Source organism: Salvia splendens, chromosome 2 (assembly GCF_004379255.2).
Source record: "Salvia splendens isolate huo1 chromosome 2, SspV2, whole genome shotgun sequence".
Lineage (NCBI taxonomy): Eukaryota > Viridiplantae > Streptophyta > Magnoliopsida > Lamiales > Lamiaceae > Salvia > Salvia splendens.
The window spans coordinates 22,169,069-22,190,024 of NC_056033.1; positions in this window are offsets into that span (position 1 = coordinate 22,169,069).

The window sequence follows — 20,956 nt, forward strand, 5'->3', positions numbered from 1 at the left end:
GCGTGCCCCATGCTATCAGCAAGCTTTTGTGTTTCAGTCCCGGAGAAGTAGATGGCCGGAACTCCATTGGACATGGAGGCAAAACCAATGTTTTGGATCTGTTCCGGCACGAAGACTTGAGGACCATTGGGTTCGGGAGAACCCTTAAGTAACTCCGCCATCGATTTCGGCCTACTAGAGGTACCCGAGGGAACTTTGGCCCCCCCTTCTCGGCTAGCGACCATCGGCCCTCGTGTCGCGGCCTAGTGGGATAGGTCACTCATGGCCATCGGCTGGTCCTGGATAGCCGTGACAGAACTAGTCGGAGCTTCGCCCACCATCGGGTTGGTAGGTGGTGTCGGGGTGGCCGTATGACCCTCTGCCCCAACCTTGGTGGCCTCACCCCTGTGAGCTTCCCTTCCGGCCAGGTTCACATTCGCCTCCGCACGCTGTGCCAGGCCAGGCGGCTCCGGGCTCGACCAAGCCACAAAAGCCGTCGACTTTGCCGCGCCAGCCTCGAACGTGTCTCGAAGTTTTAAGGTCCATCCTCTCTCTAGAGGGGGAAACTCCTCAAAGGAGGGGATGAAAGGCCCCGTAGGTGCAAGCAAGGCTTGGTCGGACTCCGGAAGGGAAGAGTAGTGAGACCCATCGGCCATGTGCGCATCCTCCGGCTGGCCGGCGTCGAGAAGTGGTTGGGCGGTCATGGTGTCTAGCTTGTCCGCCAAATCCAAGGCTGCGAGGTGTAGGAGATGGGTAGTTTTTGGCTGCATTAGCCCTCCAACGGCTAGGACATCACGTGACATTCCAAGTGAGCAAGGTGCCAAGCCACTTTCGAAAAGAGTTTTTGTTCCCACTTCCAATTCGGGTAAGTTGACTTCCACTACTTCCAATGAGTCTTTTGCTTTTGCTGCCGCATGTACTTTAGGTTTGTCATGATCCGGAGGGGTCACGTCCTCCTCTTCGACGGCATGGTCGTCGCCGGCGGCCGCACCGGCAACCTGGTCGGAATTTTGATTTTTGGAGGCCATGGTCGATAGGACCGCATTGGCAATGACCAATTGGCATTCCTTGGTGCCCGAAACACTTTCTACTTCATCCCCCCGGCCGTTGTCCCCTTGATCACTCGGCGGGCTCGCCGGAAAGATGGTCCTTTTGCACTTAGGGCTCCCGGGTGGGGACGAGTATTCCGACCCGAACTCGAGCCTCTTCCAAGGTTGTTTGTCCTCCGGAAGGGGTGAAAGAACAAACCTTTTCCGACCATTTCCTTTAGTTGGAGGAGCCGACGTACTTTTCCTCATTTTGAGTTTTGTGGCTTTTTGCTTCATCTTCTTGCTCGGAGGATTAGGGATGGGGTCCTCGGCCGACCGAAAGACCATGCGCTGGTCTGAGATGGTGCGAGGTTCTTCGGGCCCCGGCGACGTGTCCGGCGGATGGTCCGGCATGGCCGAGCGTGTGCCAAGTCACCAGCGTGGTCGGGGGGAAGCGGAGGTGACGGTGTAAGATCCGACACAAAGGCGGAGGCCGGCACCGTTTAGGGTCGTGAGGGTTGAAAGAAGGCCGGGTTGAGGTCGGAGTGGAGGGGAGGGAAGCGAGGGTGAAGACCTTGAGTTGAAGAGGGCGGCGGTGGTTGGCAACGGTGTTACAAGGCGGGACAATAGGGAGTTGTGTTTAGAGAGAAGGAGGACCTTCTCACTCTAGGACGAGAAGCCTGGACCCAAAGACTCGAGGTACAAAGTGGCATGGGACCGTATTCCATTGTTTTGTGATAATTGTAAACATGTTGGGCATGAGAAAGAGGATTGCCATGCAGTGGGAAGGAAGTCTCGGGGTAGAGACAAGGGTCGCCGAGCATCATACAAGGAGAACCTTTTAAGCCATGCCGCCGAGATCATCCACCGTGAGTGGCGCCTAAAGGCGAATGGCACTCCATCGTCCATTGGACAGTTGGAGAAGTCCAAAGATTGTAACAATCACGCGGAGTACATCGAGGGTACATTGGGTGCGGGATCGTCGAAGTCAAGAGTGGCTAGTAGGAGTCCCCCAAATGTGGATGAGGATGGCTTCCAATTGGTGTCAAGGAGGAGGAAAGGAAAAGTGCATGAGGGCGATATGCACACCAAGACTCCACACGTGGATGATTGGCATTTGAAGGAGAATGTTGCTACGGTGACATTTGGGAGTGTCCCATCGGGTGCGAATGATGCAAGCTTTAGCTCCATGAGTGTCGCATGTGGGCGCCCCAACCGGGAGATAGAGGGCCACGTCGAGGACCTTGATCCAGGAGGGCATGTACCTAGAGGAGGTATCCCTATTGCGGGCCTTAGCTAGGTGATGGACAGAAGTGATGGGGATACAAAGGTTGTATCAAATGGTAATTGGATTTTGAGAGTATATAGATGACCACCTCTAGTTGTTAGGGAGGCCCTCGTTGTACTCTAATTTGTCATGCCTTGGCGAGTCGTCACTTTTGGGCGACTCGGTGTATGTTTGTTTGTAACCAATGGTTTTGGTAACAAACTGATGGACATTGGACAATTGACGTAGTGAGAGAAGCTCCCACATCTCTCTAGAAAGTCTTTCCCCAACCATCTCACGTCCAACGCCGACGGTCTCCCTCACCTTTGGGTGAGGTGGATATGCGGCCGGCCTAACGTCGGTCATGGTCCAGCCCGGAAGGGACTCACCGGGGAAGGAGGTCAAGGGCACGAGTCCCTCTCCCTCGCCGAAATGGGTTTTCCGACCAACTAATGCGAAACGGAATATGAAAAAGTCAGCCACTCCCCACCCCATTAAAAACGGTGGTAATACAAAACGCAGCGCTTGTGTGCCATTGACGGAGACCGGAAGGGTGAGGAAGAAGATTGTCTTTGAGTTCGATGAGCTTATTGCCGGAACTAATGGTGGAGGTAGCGCCATTGCCGGAAAAGACGGTTGGAGCTCCCTGCCCGGGGAGAGAGAGAAGGGCCGATGGAAGAGAAAGGCACGACCTGGCCCTTTTGAAGCCAGCACCGGAGCGTTTGAGGTGGTGCCGGGAGTTCTCCCATTACTCGCGGGGGAGCTCCGTTTCTCCATGGGACAAAAGGACGGCTCGGCCAGGCACCAGCCGGAAGTTGTGACCGGAACTCGGCTGGAGGGTGCATTACCGGAGGTGAATGAGGCCGTTGCACAAGGGGTACTCCGGTCAACGCGCGTGGAGGCGGCTGCAAGTGCAGCTGTCTTGGACGAGGACACATCCTCGGAAAGGTATGGTGCCAACATGCTTTTTGACCCACCCACTCTTGCTGCACCATTTCCGGAAAAGGATAGGCATGTACTAGCTAGTGAGACATGTGACTCACTTATGGGTCAAAGCCTCTTGCAATTCAAATCTGGTGATGGTACAAATTTCAAGGCCGAGCACAATGGAGGGGGTGAGGCCGGGCTCAACGGGAAGCCGTCGGCGCCGGATAACCCGTCGGACCTGCCGGACAAGATGCTGGACCAGGACAGGGACCAGCCGGAAATCCTACCCAAGCACTCGGCGTCTGAGGTAGGCATCGACGTGGCCTCCCCCGTTGGGAGTCCGCCGACGTTGGGTCACTCGCTGGAATTCATCACGGACAAGGCCGCTCAAGCCGAGACCCAACCTGTTGAGCCAGATCTAGATGAAAAGCCCGCGAACACGGGTGCCGGGCTGGATAGTGGAGGACCACCGAAATCCGACGCGGTGAACCTTGATGCTGATCACGACACGGAGATGGGGACATTCGGATGGTGTGAAGGGATCCCTTCGCTTACATTCTCAAACGAGGAAACAAAGTGCTTGGTGGACAAGGTAGGGCACGCCATTATCGGAAAGTTCTCCCACACCCTCCCAACACCACAACAAATCCAAAAATCCCTTTCCAACATCAACTTCGTCGATGGATTCAAATGGAAGTTCGTTAACGCCAAGCACATCCTAATCCAATTCCGTGATGTACGAGATTACGGCCGGATGCTCAATGGTCCCAATGGAGCGCCGGTTTGGTTTGTCGAGCATCACCCAATGCGGGTGTTCAAATGGACTCCGGAGTTCGACACATTTTTTGAGACACCTATTGCCGCCGTTTGGTGTAAGGTGGTGGGACTCCCGATCCATCTCTATGACCAAGTAGCCCTCATTGCGATTGGCAAGTTGTTGGGGAAGCCAATCCAAGTGGACCATGCGACCTTCAACCAAACCCGACTCACCTTTGCCCGGATGTGTATTGAGATTGATATCTCGACGCCTCCACCGGTGGAGATCATTCTCAACATCCTAGGCAAAGACACTAGGTACAAGGTGGTATGGGATCGGATTCCCCTATTTTGTGCGGAATGTAAGCATGTTGGGCACGTCAAGGAAACATGCCTTATCCTAGGGAGGAGAAAGGAGCAGGCCACCATGGATCCCACCCGACCACCACAACCCCGCCGACCCCACTCTGCGTCAAATCCCATCCGCCGGGAATGGAGGCTGAAAACTAACGTGCATGGCACCCACAACCCGGAGCCGGGCCAAGGGTCTATGCCAAAGGGGGAGACCGAGCCGGGGACACACAAAGAGACGAGCGGTGCGGAAGCGGCTCCTAGCTTGAAAGCAACACCGAGGGTGCAAGCCCAGGTAGATGACGATGGTTTCCAAGTGGTGTCTAGGAAGAAGAAAGGAAAGGTCCACGAGGGTGATGGGTACATCAGAGCTCTCCACAATGATAAGTTGTATCTTAAGGAGAACGTAGCAACGGTTACTTTTAGGGCCGACGACTCGGGTGCAAATGAGCCGGGCATTGGCTCAATGAGTGTATCATGTGGGTTCCTAAGCCGGGAAATGGAGGGGCTTCATCGAGGACCTCGATCCGGGAGGGGTTGTCCCATGTGGGGGCACCCCTATCGCGGGCCTCAACTAGGTGACGGACTTAAGCTTTTGACGATGCGATGGCTGCATCATTATAATTGTAATAGGGATGCTAAGAGTATTTAGATGACCACCCTAGTTTATTGGGAGGCCCTCGTTGTACTCTAATTGGTCGTGGTGAGCCGTCACTTTTGGGCGGCTCAATGGTTGTTTGTTTTGGCTGCAATTGCTGTTGGTAATGCACAGGTGTGGGTCCGCCTTAACCCTCCACCCTCGGGGTGCTTTTTAAAAAAAAAAAAAAAACCAATGGTTTTGGTAATGCACTGGTGTGGGTCCGCCTCAACCCTCCGCCCATTGGGGTGTGATAAAAAAAAAAAAAAAAACTTGCAAGAGCTTTCCCAAACAGTTGGTCATATGATTGCTTGGCCAAGTTTTTTGGTATAATTTATAAATTAGTATTTATTTACATATAATTACCAAATGTATTTTAGTTTGATTTGTAGTTCATATCCACATTTATGTATGCAGGTGGCACCCATTAAGTGACAACCCTTGAATATTGATAGTTTCTCTTGGACGATAGGTACTTAGAAAGTTTAAATAAATTATAATATTTGTATGATTAATTTATTATATGTATTTTGTTATGCAAGTATTAGGGATTATTTTGATATAGATTACAAGAAATTACAAGAGTCCCTCATCCCTATATTGCCGCACAAAAGGGTTATAATCGGAGATTACAAGAGTCCCTATCCAATTGATATAGATTAGGACACGACGAAGGACCCGTTGGATATATTGATCCAAGAACCCCAGTATAAGGTTTGGCAGCGGACTCCCTTGATTGATAATCTGGTTTGATCCACTTCCAGAGCTTGTAACTCGACCCGTTGGCTATATGATCAGCCAAGAACCTCGGTATGATTGAACGCCACAAGAACTTGCTCAAAGTATCTTGATAAGTTCCAAACAAGTGAAAAACTCTACAAAGAGAATTCAACTCACAAGTGAAAAACATCTAAAGTCACTTATTTAACATAAAATGTAACTAAAAAGGACCCTTCATTTTGACTACTCCAACTTGGACGAAAATGCATCATGTATCATCAATTTGGGCCTCCAAAATGTGATATGTAGTGACTCCAAACTTCATGCCTTGGGCTGCCCACTTACTTGAATAATATTCACCACTTGGCCCAATGTAGAATGGTCTTGGAATTGGGTTTTTTTTTCAGCAACTAAAAGCAACATGGTCTCCTTTATCTTCTTAGCTCTAGCTCTTGTAATTGGCCCACTTTGAATGATCAATGGATCCATCTTCTTGTCCTTGTATAGATCAGCTTGGGTGTGTCTCCATCAGTCCATTCTTTTTTTTTTTTTTTTGAACACCTTCACGGTGGAGGGTTCGTGGGTCCCTCATCCCTATATTTCATATCAAAAGAGGTTACAATCATGGATTACAAAAGGACGATCAATCAATGCCTAGGTGAACAAAACCAAAATGCAAAGTACAACATCCCTAAGGCAATTGCACCACAAGAGTAGGGAGAGGTCAAGCCATCAACAGATTCGACACCTACGTACTCTTCGGCGTCCGCTAAGCTCACGATCGGCGGGCCGTACACTACTAACGGTCTTCATCTCTAACTTGAATGTTGGGGGTACCCTTCTCCTCCAGTCGGACAATGGCTTGGAGTAAGCGGGGAGCGTTGTGGGCGGATATCCGGCGGAAGGAGTGGTGTTCAAGTCCCATCTTGGCAAGCAAGTCAGCTGATTTGTTACCCTCCCGGTGAATGAAGGTGGCGCGGACGGTGTCTTTGCTTAAGGGAATGAAGGCAAGCCATGACTCGGTGAATGTGCGTCGGGCCCCATGCCATCCCATTGAAGAGTTTGATTGCCTGTTCGGCATCCGACTCAATCCATATTGGCTGATTAAGATCCGTGGCCAGAATTAGCCCGTGGTAGAAGGCCATGAGCTCGGCCTCAAGGGCCGATTGCGCATCAATAGGTGTTGCAAAGGCCACAATCATTTTTCCGGAGTGGTCTCGGACAATGCCTCCCCCTCCTCCTTTGTGTGTCGTGGTTAGATATATGCTCCATCCCTGTTGAGCTTTATCCACGGGCAGTCCGGTGGGTGCCATTTGACCAGCATGGCGATCCCTCTCGGCCTCCTTGGGACGGCTTGACTTGGTATTTCCATTTTTAGTCACACGCCTTTCCAATGTTTCGGTTTGATTCCCCCACTTATCATATTGTTCCGGATGAACATGTGGACTTGCCAAATAACATTGAAAGGTTTGAATTGTACCTGCTCATGACGGCTCCTATTGCGCTCCGCGCAAATGAACCAGAGGATGAGATAAGGTATGGACCTGCAGAGGTGTTTTGTGTCTTGGAGATGGGTCCTCCGTGACCAGACTTCTAGCCTCTCCGGAATGGTGTCATTAATTCGTATGGAAGGAGCCGAACCCTCGAACCATTCATCAAACTCGCCCCAGACTCTAGAGGCTCCCCACCCTTGAATAAAAAGGTGTTGGAGCGACTCCGTGTGTGGACTGTGGGGGCAGCAGTTGGAGAAGCCCAAAGATTGTAACAACCACGCGGAGTACATCGAGGGTACATTGGGTGCGGGATCGTCGAAGTCAAGAGTGGCTAGTAGGAGTCACCCAAGTGTGGATGAGGATGGCTTCCAATTGGTGTCAAAGAAGAGGAAAGGAAAAGTGCATGAGGGCGATATGCACACCAAGGCTCCACACGTTGATGATTGGCATTTGAAGGAGAATGTTGCTACGGTGACATTTGGGAGTGTCCCATCAGGTGCGAATGACGCGAGCTTTAGCTCCATGAGTGTCGCATGTGGGCGCCCCAACCGGGAGATAGAGGGCCACATCGAGGACCTTGATCCAGGATGGCATGTACCTAGCGGAGGTATCCCTATTGCGGGCCTTAGCTAGGTGATGGACGGAAGTGTTGGGGATACAAAGGTTGTATCAAATGGTAATTGGATTTTGAGAGTATATAGATGACCACCTCTAGTTGTTATGGAGGCCCTCGTTGTACTCTAATTTGTCATGCCTTGGCGAGTCGTCACTTTTGGGCGACTCGGTGTATGTTTGTTTGTAACCAATGGTTTTGGTAATGCACAGGTGTGGGTCGCCTCAACCCTCCGCCCATTGGGGTGTGTTAAAAAAAAACTGTGGGGGCAGCATTGACACTTTGACGCCATTTCGATGTTCCTCCATTGTAGCTTAGAGTCCACCGGGATTCGGTTCGACAACAGCCTCCAATTGAAAATTGCTATTGAGTTGGTAAGGCCAGCCATCCAAATGTCCTCCAGCCCCTGGATTTTTGGCCTCCTTGCGCGGGTCGTTTCCCAAGTTGAAGCCACCGAAAAGTCACCGAGCTGGGATAGCGACCAACGCGGAACATCCGGTTCCCTCGATACGATTGGCGTGTCTAGGATGTGTGTGATCACCTGCTGTGAGATCCCAGCCTGGTATTGGAGCAGCTGGAGCTTAGCCTCGTCCCTTGCTCCTTCTCTTATGAAATCCACCACCAAGGTAGTCGGGGCTCCTCGGTCATCGATGGATAGGTCCCTAAGCGTCGTGTCTCCGAGCCATATGTCATCCCAGAAATAGATGTCTCCTTGGCCAACCACCCATCTGATGTAGGGATTGGCTTGGGCACGCGCTCTCAGGAGTCTCTTCCACGTCGAGCTGTTTTTCCCAGTTGGACGCGACGCCAGGGGAGAGGTCTTGAAACAATATTTGGCCTTCATATACTTGGCCAATAGAGTGTTTTGTTCACGAAAGCGCCACCATAGCTTGATGTTGAAGGCTCGGAGGACCTCTTTGAATTTGCAGATTCCTAGTCCCCCCTCGGCAGTCGGCCTACAAATTTGATCCCAACCAATCCAATGTGTCTTTTTTCTCTCATTGGTCGAGCCCCAAAAGAAGCGTGCCAATTGTTGATCAAAAAGTTTGAGCGCCCCGGCCGTGGGCTCAATGGCCTGGAAAAATGTGAAGAGGTACCGCCTCTAGTGTGCTCTTGATTAGTGTAAGCCTTCCTCCAAAGGATAGGTGACGGTGAGCCCATCCGGAGATTCGTGCTGCTATCTTTTCTCGAAGGAACATAAACATATTTGTTCGTTTGATGCCACGATAAATAGGAACCCCTAGGTAGAGGAAAGGAAAGGTACCTTGTGAGAAACCTCCCTCGGATTGTATGAGATTAGCACTCTCTTCATGATAATCGGCAATGTAGAAGTTGCTCTTTGAGAGATTGATTTGTTGCCCTGACACCTTCTCATAATCTTCTAGGCATGACCGGAGCCGCCTAAGGGGAGTGGTCGCCGCTTGGGTAAAGATGATGATATCGTCGGCGTAGGCAAGATGGCTGATCTCCAAGCACTTTCGGGTGTCATTTCCTTCTGTCCCAAAATTAGCTTGTCGAGTGCCTTTGAGAGATATTCCGCCGCAATAACAAATAAGGCCGGGGAAATGGGGTTGCCTTGTCTAAGGAAGGCCGCGGGTTGACTTGAAGAACCCCGAAGGGATGCCATTGATTGTCACCGAAAACCAACATGAGCCGACACATCTTTCTATCATGAAGATCCACGGGTTTGGGAATCCCATTTGGCGAAGTATGCTAAATAAGAATGGCGACTGGACACGGTCATAGGCCTTCGCCATGTCAATCTTGACCGCTACGTTCGGGGCTGGGTTGCACTTCGAGATCTCATGGAACATTTCTTGGGCCAGCAAGATGTTATCGTTGAGGAGGCGGCCTTTCACAAAGCCACTTTGGTTCGGAGAAATAAGGCGTGGGAAAAGGGGAGCTAACCTTGCCGTGTGAATTTTTGTGATGACCTTGTTGATGACGTTGCATAGACTAATGGGGCGGTAGTCACCCCACGAGTCCGGCGATACTTTTTTGGGGATGAGGACTATACTTGTTGCCGTGACACTTCGGGGGAGGAAGGCCCCTCGAAAGAATTGGCAAATTGCTGCAACCACATCCGATCCGATAATATCCCAACAAGCTTGGAAGAAGGAGGCCGTGAAACCATCCGGGCCTGGGGCACTGTCTCCCGAGATGCCAAATACGGCTCTTTTGATCTCCTCCTCACCCGGCTCTTCGGCCAATGCGCCCATGTCGTCCGAGGGAGGGAGTGGGTCTATAAGGCTAAGATCCGGCTCCATTAGCGCCAAGGGGTCGGGTGCTAGGAGTTTTTGGAAGAAAAGAACCGCCGACTCTCTAATCTCCGCTTCATCAGAGAGTTCCCGCCCGTCAGTGTTAATCTTGTGAATACGCATCCGGATTCTCTTATGCTTAACCCAACTTTGATAGAATCTCGTATTTTTGTCTCCTTCCGTGAGCCATCGGAGAGTAGCTTTTTGAAGCCAGAAATCTTCCTCCATTCTCAAGAGACAAATGTACTCGGCAATGAGTTTATTAATTCTCATCCTATTCTCTGGCGAAGGCCTCTCCTCAAAGTCGGCTTGGGCCTTCACAATTTTCTCTTCAAAGTCCCTGAGATTAGTGTGGATATTCCCAAAGACCTCCTTGTTCCATTTCTTCAAGGTTTTCTTGATTCAAGCAAGTTTGATTTGGAGGTTGAGAAGACCTTGTGCTTCCGTCGGCTTGCCCCAATCTTCTCGAACTAGATCACTGAAGCCATCATGGCGGATCCACATATTTTGAAAGCGGAAGCTTGCACCGCACCAGCACCGGGCCATGATCCGTGGCCACCCGCGGAAGGTTTGTTGCCCTCACTGCTTCAAAGATTCGGGCCCACTGTTCATTTACCAACACCCGATCTAGTCTTTCGAAGAAGCCATTCTTGGCCCACGTAAAGTCCGACCCGTCATAGCCTGGGTCAAGTAGTCTGCAGTCCTCGATTGCTTCGGCGAAGTCGATCATCTCCGTTTGTCGATTAGTGTCACTTCCGGCCCTATCTCGTGTAGAGAGGATGGTGTTAAAATCCTCGCCAATGATCCAAGGCATCCCTTCGGTGTTTATTGAAATTTCTCTCATTTTGTCCCAAAGCGCAACTCGTTCTCCCCTAGTACACTTTGTGTACACGGCCGACACCATAATGGAACAAGGTAGCCGCGGGCAAAGGTATTTCCCGTGGAGTATTTGGTCCGAGTCGTCCACCACCTCAAAATCCGCCCCTTCCTCCACAAAAACCATATCTTCCCGTTGGAGTTTGCTGCCTTAAAATTCATCCCCAAAGCTTTAGAAAACTTCACCGGATTTTGAGCCGTGAGTGGTTCCATGATTGCAAGACAATTAATTTTGTGAGATGCAATTAGTCTTTTAAGGACGTTTTGGGTTGACGCATTCACGATCCCCCTAACGTTCCAAAACATGAAGTTAATTGACATGATTAACAAGAGGGGGACGTACCCAGTGGGTGTGAAGGCCCGCCTTGGAATGCAATGACTTGTAGATCATTTCCTTTTTGGCATGGTTCGGCTTCCATGAGATTGGGGTTCGCCTCGTCCACCTCCTCAAAATGGGCCGTGTTCATTTCCCAAACTTCTTGTTCGCCATCATAGTGGTCAACGAAAGTTTCATCGGCCATGAGGGAGTAGTACCGGTTGGAACTCATGAGACTTTCCCTCTCTTTTTGCTTCGGCCTTCTCAAGATCAAAGTGTCGATACGACCCGCTCAATCTCCCTCGTTCCCCAGCCAAGGAGGTCCCTTCGTGGCCATCCTTGAGTTTCCCTAGCATGGCACCTTCCCACCCTCGTTCTAGTGAGGATGCTCTACCGAGAGAGCCTCTCGGTTGATTGTGGATTTGGGGCCCGTACCTGTCCTTTTTGTTGTGATAGGGAATCATCTCCGAGCCATGTTCACCCGGCATGTCCCCCATGATGTTCGGGCCTAGCCCTCCAGGACCATTGCCTCCACTAGCCTTCGAACTCGTACTTGGCTGACTTTCCTTGGCTTTGTTATTCCCTTGTTGTTGCCATTTCGTATTGGATTCATTTTGTCTCGGTTCCACTGTGGTGCTCTTGGTTCCTCGTTCCCCTTGTTGTGGCTGTTTAGGTGGGGCTACATTATAGTTCCGTTTTGGTGGACGCTCCGACAGCTTTGCCGCATAACATACCTCACTCCTATGCCCCACGTGTTTACATTCTCCGCAATACGATGGAATTTTATCCCATTTTACTTGCAGCACCACTTCCCGTCCACATATGTCCAAGATGATCTCCTCGGGGGGTGGCCGTGTAATGTCGATTTCGATGCATATTCGAGCGAAGGAGAGGCGAAAAAAATGAGCCCGAATTGTAAGTTAGAGAGAGACGCTCTCCCTTCTCTCTAGAATCCCCCACCACGTTTTGAGTGCCCACATCGCCGCCCACCCCATTCTTGCTCGGCTCACCACTGTCGACGGTCCTCCTCACGCCCCCGCTCCACCAGCCACCCACCATCCTCCCGACCTCGGATTCTCACCAACCAACCACTCCCTTGGCTAAGGCACGAACAAAGCTCCGGAGCGGCTGGTGACTCGACTCATTCTCTCGATCATGCCGGAGCGCCTGCCGGATCCCCCCCCGGAGTCAGAAGAACCGCGCACCATCTCGGACCAGCTAATGGTCCTCCGGCCGGCCGAGGACCCTCTCTCGGACCGGCCAATGAATTTCACGTCGGAGGAGTCTCCCTCCATAATTTTTCCCTGCAGGAAAGTGGCGAGGAAAACTTTGAAAATGAAGGTGAAGGCACGGAAAAGTACACCAGCCCCTCCCATCAAAGGCACTGGTCGGAAAAGGTTCGTACCCTCACCGATGCCGGAGGACAAGCAACTTAGGAAGAAGATTGATTTCGGGGCCGAAGGGAGCTCGCCGGTCGGAAGCCCAAAATGCAAAGGCCCCATCTTCCCGACGTCGATGGAGCCCTCCCCTAATCTCAACGGTGAAGATGAAGCTAAGATTAATGAAGAACTTGCCGGCGCCAGAACTGTTGACAACGCTCCGGCCGATGACCTTGCGGCCGGCGCAAACGCGGGGACTGGTGACGGAGGAGAGCACAACCCCCCACATGATGGCTGCTCGGAGAGAGATGGCTCTAGCATGGGTCAAAAGGCCTGGGTGGACGCGCTAGTCAACTTGCCCGAAATGGGCACAACAACAAAATCACTTTCCGAAAGTTCCTTGGCGCCTTGCCACTTCGGAACACCACGTGATGCTGGCCCCAATGCATCCGTTGAGCCCCCAAAACAACAAAAATCTAGCTCCTTTTTGCAGCAACCCAACTTTCCCGAATTGGCTTGGAGACCAAAACCTCCTTCCGAAAGTGGGCTAACTCCTTTCCGTCCCAAGAGCTCACGTGAGACGATTGTCGTGGAGGCCCCAACGCAACCAACAAAGGCCGAAATCATCCACTTAGCCGCCTTGGACTCGGCGGAGATGCTAGACACATTGGTTGCGCAACCTCTCATTACGGCCGGCCACAATCCACTGGAGTTCCCCCTAAACCCTTCGGGATGCATGCAAAGTGTCACACACACACCTCGGGATGGAAATGGACCCTCTCTTGAGGACTTTCCCCCTCTCGAACGAGGACGAACTAGCAAGCTCCGAGCTACGTTTGAGGCTAGTTCGGAACATCATAGTGCGGAGTTCGGCCAGCCGCGACCGAAGTCGAACCCTAACGTCTACCGAGAAAAGCCTTTTATCGAGACGATGAACAAGGCCACGCCTAGTGCCGAGATGGTTGCAGTGACAAGAGACACACCAACACCCAACGATACGCCTATGGATGATGCCGAACAGACCCTCACCGAGAAGGAAAAAGTCGAGAAGATCCACACCGAGAAAGAAAAAGCCGAAAAGCCGAGAATGGAAAAGCCGAGAAGGGCACACAACGGCAACGTAGGTGCCGAGAAGATCCACACCGAGAATGGAGAAGCCGAACTCAACAATCCGAAGAGAAATGGAAACACATCTAAGTCCGCGACGGATGCCGCAACACAAGGGCTGAATGTAGTTAATCAACTTGGGGGGGTAGAAGCTACACTGGGGCCCTCGCCGTGGCCGAAATCGATGGCGGACTTGCTTAGGGGTACCCCGTCGGGCTCGGCGAGTAACACTCTACAAGGCCGGGGTGAAGGCGCCGCAAACCACCCCGGTCGGCCGAAAACGATGGCGGACATGCTCAAAGGCTCGACTGACCCTACCGGCCCCCAAGCCTTTGAACCGGATAAGCTCCAGAACATTGGATTTGCTTCAGTGTCCGACGGCATCCCGGCCATTTACTTCTCCGGAGCGGAAACTCAAAAGCTTGCTGAGAGCATGGGACACGCCATTGTGGGTAAGTTTTCTCACTCTATCCCTACGGGACTGCAAATCCAAAAGACCCTCGACAATATTAAACTTCGGTGTGGATTTAGTTGGAAGTACATTAATGCTAAACATATTCTCATTCAATGCGAGGACTTGGCGGACTATGCCCGAATCCTTGGAGGCCCAAGGGGTACGCCCGTTTGGCTCATTGACCGACACCCGATGAGGGTCTTCAAATGGTCCCCGGACTTTGATGCTTACTGCGAGTCCCCCATTGCGGCAATCTGGTGCAACCTAATTGGCCTCCCCATTCACCTTTTCGACCAATCCGCCTTATTCGCCATCGGCAAGCTTCTCGGCAATCCAATACAAATTGATCGAGCCACGGCAAACAAGACTCGGCTTTCATTTGCCCGAATCTGCGTCGAGATAGACATCACAAAACCACCTACCGAAGAGATAATCCTCGATCTTGGTGGGCGAGAAACGGTGCAAGCGAGTCCGATGGGACAAGATACCATCATATTGCCGAGAATGCAAACATGTCGGCCATGCAAGTGAGGTGTGCTATGCGACGGGCAAGAAGGAACGGCCGTCAAAGAGAAACTACCACAACGGCCCGCCAAAACAGCCACAACCCGAGAGACAGACCGAGAAGGGGAAGCAAGATATGGGGAAGAATGCCTCCAGCTCCAACGAATGGAAACATCAGGGGAAGAAGCAAGGCAAGGCCGGTGATCGACCAAACAATAACAAAACAAATGGGGAGGACTCCGGTGATACTTCCTGGGAGGGACCGAACTCCAAGGGTGACTCTACTTTGGGGAGCGGCCCGAGCTCCGGAACTCAAAATGCCGGGCTTATTGCCGGGATCGAGATTGGGAAGTCCCCACCGAACCGGGGGAATCCATTGCATCCCACCACCGAACCACCATCACCACGTGGGAACATGGACGTGGAGTGGGGCTCCCCCATTGCGAGGAGCTCGGTCTCACCAGTTCGGCGAGGGAATCCGAGAGGAGGCGCGCGCCATGCTTTGACAAGGGGGCGTGGGTTCTTCTCGGCAAAGAACCACATGAGCACTAACCAATATTATACTCTCATGGAGAACGGAGAATTTGATGTTGAGAATTGTGGGGATGCGGACGAAGACCTTATGGAATTGCATGTGGGGGCCGAGAAGTTAGGAGGCAACAGTTCGGCCGAGGACGCCGAGGAGGTCGCTCCGAACAAAGAGCAACACCGTACTGATTATCAAGGAGGGCCTTCAACCTCTTTGGGTACGCACCCTTCTTGTTAATAATGTCGTACAATCTCATGTTTTGGAACGTGAGGGGGATCGCGAATGCGCCCACTCAAAACGTTCTGAAAAGACTAATTGGTTGTCATAATGTTTTATTTCTTGCAATAATGGAACCGCTCACACAACCGGACCCGGACCGTTTCTCTAAGGCCTTGGGGCTGTCCTTCATTGGTTCGAACATGAACGAGAAGATTTGGATGTTTGCGGAAGAGGGGTCCACTTTTGATATTGAGGTTGACTCGGAACAAATTCTCCACGGGTACCTCAAATCCCACCGCCTTGCTAGGCCGGTGGCCATCTCAGCCGTGTACGCCAAATGTACAAGGGCTGAAAGACATCACCTATGGGACAAGATGAGAGAGATTGCCGGGCCTCTTGAGGGAACACCTTGGATCATCGGTGGCGATTTCAACACCATGCTATCTCATCAAGACAGAGTTGGAAGTGATACCAACCGGCAAGCCGAGATGGTCGATTTTGCGGAGGCAACGGAAGATTGTAGGCTGCTTGACCCTGGTTTTGATGGAGCGGCATTCACTTGGGCCAAGAATGGCCTTTTTGAAAGGTTGGATAGAGTGTTTGTCAGCGAGGATTGGACTAAGACCTTCGAGGCCACTCGGGTTACGAACCTCCCCCGGATTGCCTCGGACCATGGACCAATTCTTGTCAGGTGCACGAAGATGAACACATCCGCTGGAGCCAAGGCTTTCAGGTTCCAGAACATGTGGATCCGTCATGAAGGATTCATGGCCGTAGTGCAAAAAGCATGGGAGGAGCCCACGGGGGCGGGTGGAATCCTAAACATTCAAATCAAGCAGGCCAGAGTTAAAAAGGCCCTTAAGGAGTGGAACAAAGAGGTTTTTGGAAACATTCATGCTAATCTAAAAGAAAAGGAGGAAGAAATTGCTTTGGCCCAATCTTGTTTCGAAGCAAGGCCGACCCCGGATCACAGGACAGCGATCAACAAACACATTGCCGAGTACATCCTTTTGCTGAAAATGGAAGAAGATTTTTGGCGACAGAAGGCAGCTCTGAGGTGGCTTGCCGAGGGAGACAAAAATACCCGGTTCTACCAAAGCTGGGTGAAACAAAAGAGGGTTCGTCTCCGCATCCATTCAATACGTGTCAATGGGCAGGAGCTCACCGAGGAAGCCGAGATTAAAAAGTCCGCAGTGGAGTTCTTCCAACAACTCCTTGCCCCCAACAATCCGACACTTGAAGATCCAGACCTCGACCTAATCCAGCAGGTCCACTCAGCCGAGCAGTTCGCTGACATCGCAGATGCTCCAAGTGCGGACGAGGTCAGGAGTGCCACCTTTTGCATTTCCGGAGATAGTGCACCCGGACCCGACGGCTTCTCGGCCACCTTCTATCAAGCCTGCTGGCCTATTGTGGGACCGGAGGTAGTGGACGCAATCAGACAGTTCTTCAGAGGGGCCTTCCTGCCGAGGAGCATCACGGCCACAAGCATTGTCCTTATCCCAAAGAAGGCTTCGCCGGAATCATGGACCGACTACCGACCCATCAGTCTCTGCAATGTTTTAAACAAGATCATTACCAAGGTACTCACCTCTCGACTCTCTCCTTTCCTCCCACAGGTCATCTCCCCAAACCAAAGTGGTTTTGTCAAAGGTCGGCTCCTTAACGACAACGCACTTCTGGCTCAAGAGATGTTCCATGAGCTTGCTAGATGCTCCCCAGCGCCTAATGTGGCAGTAAAGATTGACATGGCTAAAGCCTATGATAGGGTCCAATGGCCATTCCTCTTCAAAGTTTTACGCTGTATGGGTTTCCCGGATTCATGGATTTCACTTATGGAGAGGTGTATTGGGTGTTGCTGGTTCTCGGTCCTTGTTAACGGGGCACCCTCGGGCTTCTTTAGATCAACTCGAGGACTTCGGCAAGGAGACCCGATCTCCCCTGCTCTGTTCGTAATCGCGGCGGACTACCTGTCCCGAGCATTAGATAAGCTCATCCTCGGCCAAAAGGACATGACGTTCAAAGCCTCCCGGAGATGCATGGAGATCAGCCATCTAGCCTATGCGGACGACATTATCATCTTCACTCAAGCGGCGGCAAATCCTATGCGCCGGCTAAGAGCCTGTCTCGAAAAATATGAAAGAGTCTCCGGCCAACAAGTCAGCCTCGCCAAGAGTAATTTCTATATTGCCGAGGCCCATGAACACTGGGCAAACTCGATCCAGGCGGAAGGAGGCTTCTCTAGAGGGGCCTTTCCTTTTCTCTATCTCGGTGTCCCTATCTACCGTGGTGTCAAGCGCACGGACATGTTCCTCTTTCTACGGGAAAAGATTGCAAGAAGGATCTCAGGATGGGCACACCGCCACCTATCCTTTGGAGGAAGGCTTACGTTGATTAAGAGCACTCTTGAAGCGATCCCCTTGCACATCTTTCAAGCCGTCGAGCCCACGGCCGGTACCCTCAAGCAACTTGATCAACAAATGGCCCGATTCTTTTGGGGGTCTACGAATGAAAAGAAGCGGACCCATTGGATTGGATGGGAACAAATGTGCCGGCCCACTGATGAAGGAGGCCTTGGGATCCGAAAAACTATGGAGGTCCTCCACGCTTTCAATATCAAACTGTGGTGGCGATTTCGGGAGCAAAACTCCCTTTGGGCAAGATACATGATGGCAAAATATTGCTCCAACTCCACACCGCTCACCTTGAGATTGCCGAGCAGGAGTAGCCCTACGTGGAGAAGGCTCTCAAGAGCATGGCCCCTCGCGCAACCGCACATGAGATGGCTAGTGGGACAAGGGGACATCTACTTCTGGGATGACATTTGGCTTGGCAATAGCCCTCTGAGGGAACTTAGCCTTGATGATAGGGGAAGACCAACCACCCGGGTCTCGGAGTTCATTACAAATGGTGGTTGGGATGTGCCCAAGCTTCAACTCCTTCACAATCAGGCCGGCCTCCCTCAGCATGTTATCGATGGCATCATTAATACACCGATCCTCCATGACGAACAGGATATCCCGAGGTGGAACCTCTCTAAGCATGGGGAATTCACGGTGGCTTCGACATGGGACACATTTCGAGGACGAAACCCGATCATCCATGGTTTGGGGGACGTTTGGAAGGTAGGCCTCACCAACTCAATAGCCATCTTTATCTGGAGGCTTCTCTCCAATCGGGTGCCGGTTGACACGAAACTTCAGTGGCGGGAGATTGAGCTAGCTTCTAAGTGCCAATGCTGCCCCCACAGACCGAACACTGAGTCACTCCAACACCTCTTCATCCAGGGATATGGAGCTCGCAGAGTATGGAGTGAGTTCGACGGCTGGTTCACAGGCCCGTTCCCACGCATCCTTATCAATGACACAATCCCCACGAGAATCGAAGTGTGGGCGCGAAGGTGCCAACAGCCGAGCAAGAAACATCTTAGCCGAGCCACTCCATACCTCATCCTTTGGTTTATTTGGTCGGAGAGAAACAGGAGCCGCCACCAAGGCACACAGTTTAAACCACAAAACGTGGTATGGCAGGTCCACATGTTCATTCGGAATGCTATGTCTAATGGAAGCTTGAAGCCGAAACATTGGAAGGGAGTTAAACTTGGAATCAATATTCCTCAACAAGCGGCGGCAATCAGGGCGCTACCCCTAGCCATGGCAATCAAATGGAACCCCCCGGATCAGCCGTGGATAAAGCTCAACACGGATGGCTCCTATAATGAAGCGAACGGCAGTACAGGGGCTGGCGGGATTATTCGAGACCACTCGGGTAAGATGCTCGTCGCCGTCAGCACACCCCTTGAAGCCCACTCGGCGTTAGAAGCGGAGCTGTTGGCCATGATCCACGGGCTAAATATAGCCAAGGAATACGGCCTACCAATCTGGATTGAGTCAGATGCAGAGCAAGCAATCAAATTGGTCAATGGGACGGGATGGGGGCCGGCACTCGCTCGGCAAGCGGTGGCGCAACTAACCATTCTCAAACGCCAACTCAAATTCCGAGCCACCTTCATACACAGGGAGGGGAACAAAGCGGCGGACTTCCTTGCGAAAATGGGGCTAGTCCAAGACAGTGGCCTACGAATGCACTACAACTCAGCACCGAGAGAACTACTGGACTTGGTTAGATTGGACGAGATGGGAGTGTCGCACATCCGAAACCTAGACGGGGACGGGCATCAAAGTTGATCATGAGACGACGGGAGACAATAGTGACTAGCTTTGTGGTTAATTGTTTTTTGGAAAGGAGTATGATGAGGTCCGAACCTTGTGGGATCGGACCGCATACTACTCTTGATTTTGTTACGGCACACCACTTTTGGGTGTGGCCACGCCTTGTAATTATCTCTTGTGGAAATATAGGGATGAGGGACCCACGAACCCTCCACCGTAGAGGTGTTTGATTAAAAAAAAAAAAAAAAAAAAAAAAAAAAAAAAAAAAAAAAAAAAAAGAGCGAAGGAGAGGCGAGTTTTGTTGGCCGTTGCTCGATCAATCTGAATTGGCGTGCCAAGCAGCTTTCCTATGGCGAAAAGGGCTGATTGATCAAAGAGATGTATGGGGAGACCGATAAGGTTGCACCAAATTGCCGCAATGGGTGATTCACAATATGCATCAAATTCGGGCAACCATTTGAAAACTCTCATCGGGTGACGATCAATAAGCAAAACCGGCGTGCCTTTTGGGCCACTTAAGAGCCGAGCATAATCTGCAATGTCCTCGAATTGCACAAGAATGTGTTTAGCATTAATGTATTTCCAAGTAAAGCCACAACGAAATTTAATTTTTTCGAGAGCCTATTGAATTTGGTGCGAAGCCGGAATAGAGTGTGAAAATTTACCTACGATGGCGTGCCCAAGGTTTGTCACTAGCCTTTGAATTTCAGCCCCGGAGAAGTAGATTGAAGGGACTCCATTGGATATCGATGCAAATCCGATGTTTTTGATGTTCTCCGAGTCGAAGGCTTGCGGGCCATCGGGGTTAGGTGCGCCTCGGACCATGTCGGCCATGGAGATCGGCTTGCTCTCGTGTTTCGCGACCCCCTCCTTCCCTTGGACCTTGTTGTTGTTCATCGGGTTCATGTGAGGCTTCTCCATCGCCATGGCTTGGGGGCCTTCCGTGCCCTCGCAATGCATTTCACCACTCTTGTCACCTTCAGCCATTGGTTCGTCGGTGTAACAAGGCGCCTTCAACGCACCCTTCGGGGGTTGATTACTAGAAGATGTCGCGGATGATCCCCGGGGGCCGACGTGTCTCGGATGCTATGTCCCTTCGGCTGGGCTCTCGGCAAGGCCGGGGCCGAGCCCGCCTGTGGAGCGCCGGCCTCGAAATTCGCCTCGGAGCTTCCTAGTACGTCTCGGAACTAGGGGCGGGAAATCCTCCAACGAGAGCCCACTAGAGGCGACCGGGAGGGCCGAGGGGGTCTCGAGTGCCGCTACTAACATTGTGGATGGATTCATTATTGAGGTGGCATCTTCCGGTGGGTTTCCGGCAAGGAGAGGCTGCGCCGTCCATGTGTCCAACCGTTCCGCCGAGTCCAAGGAGGC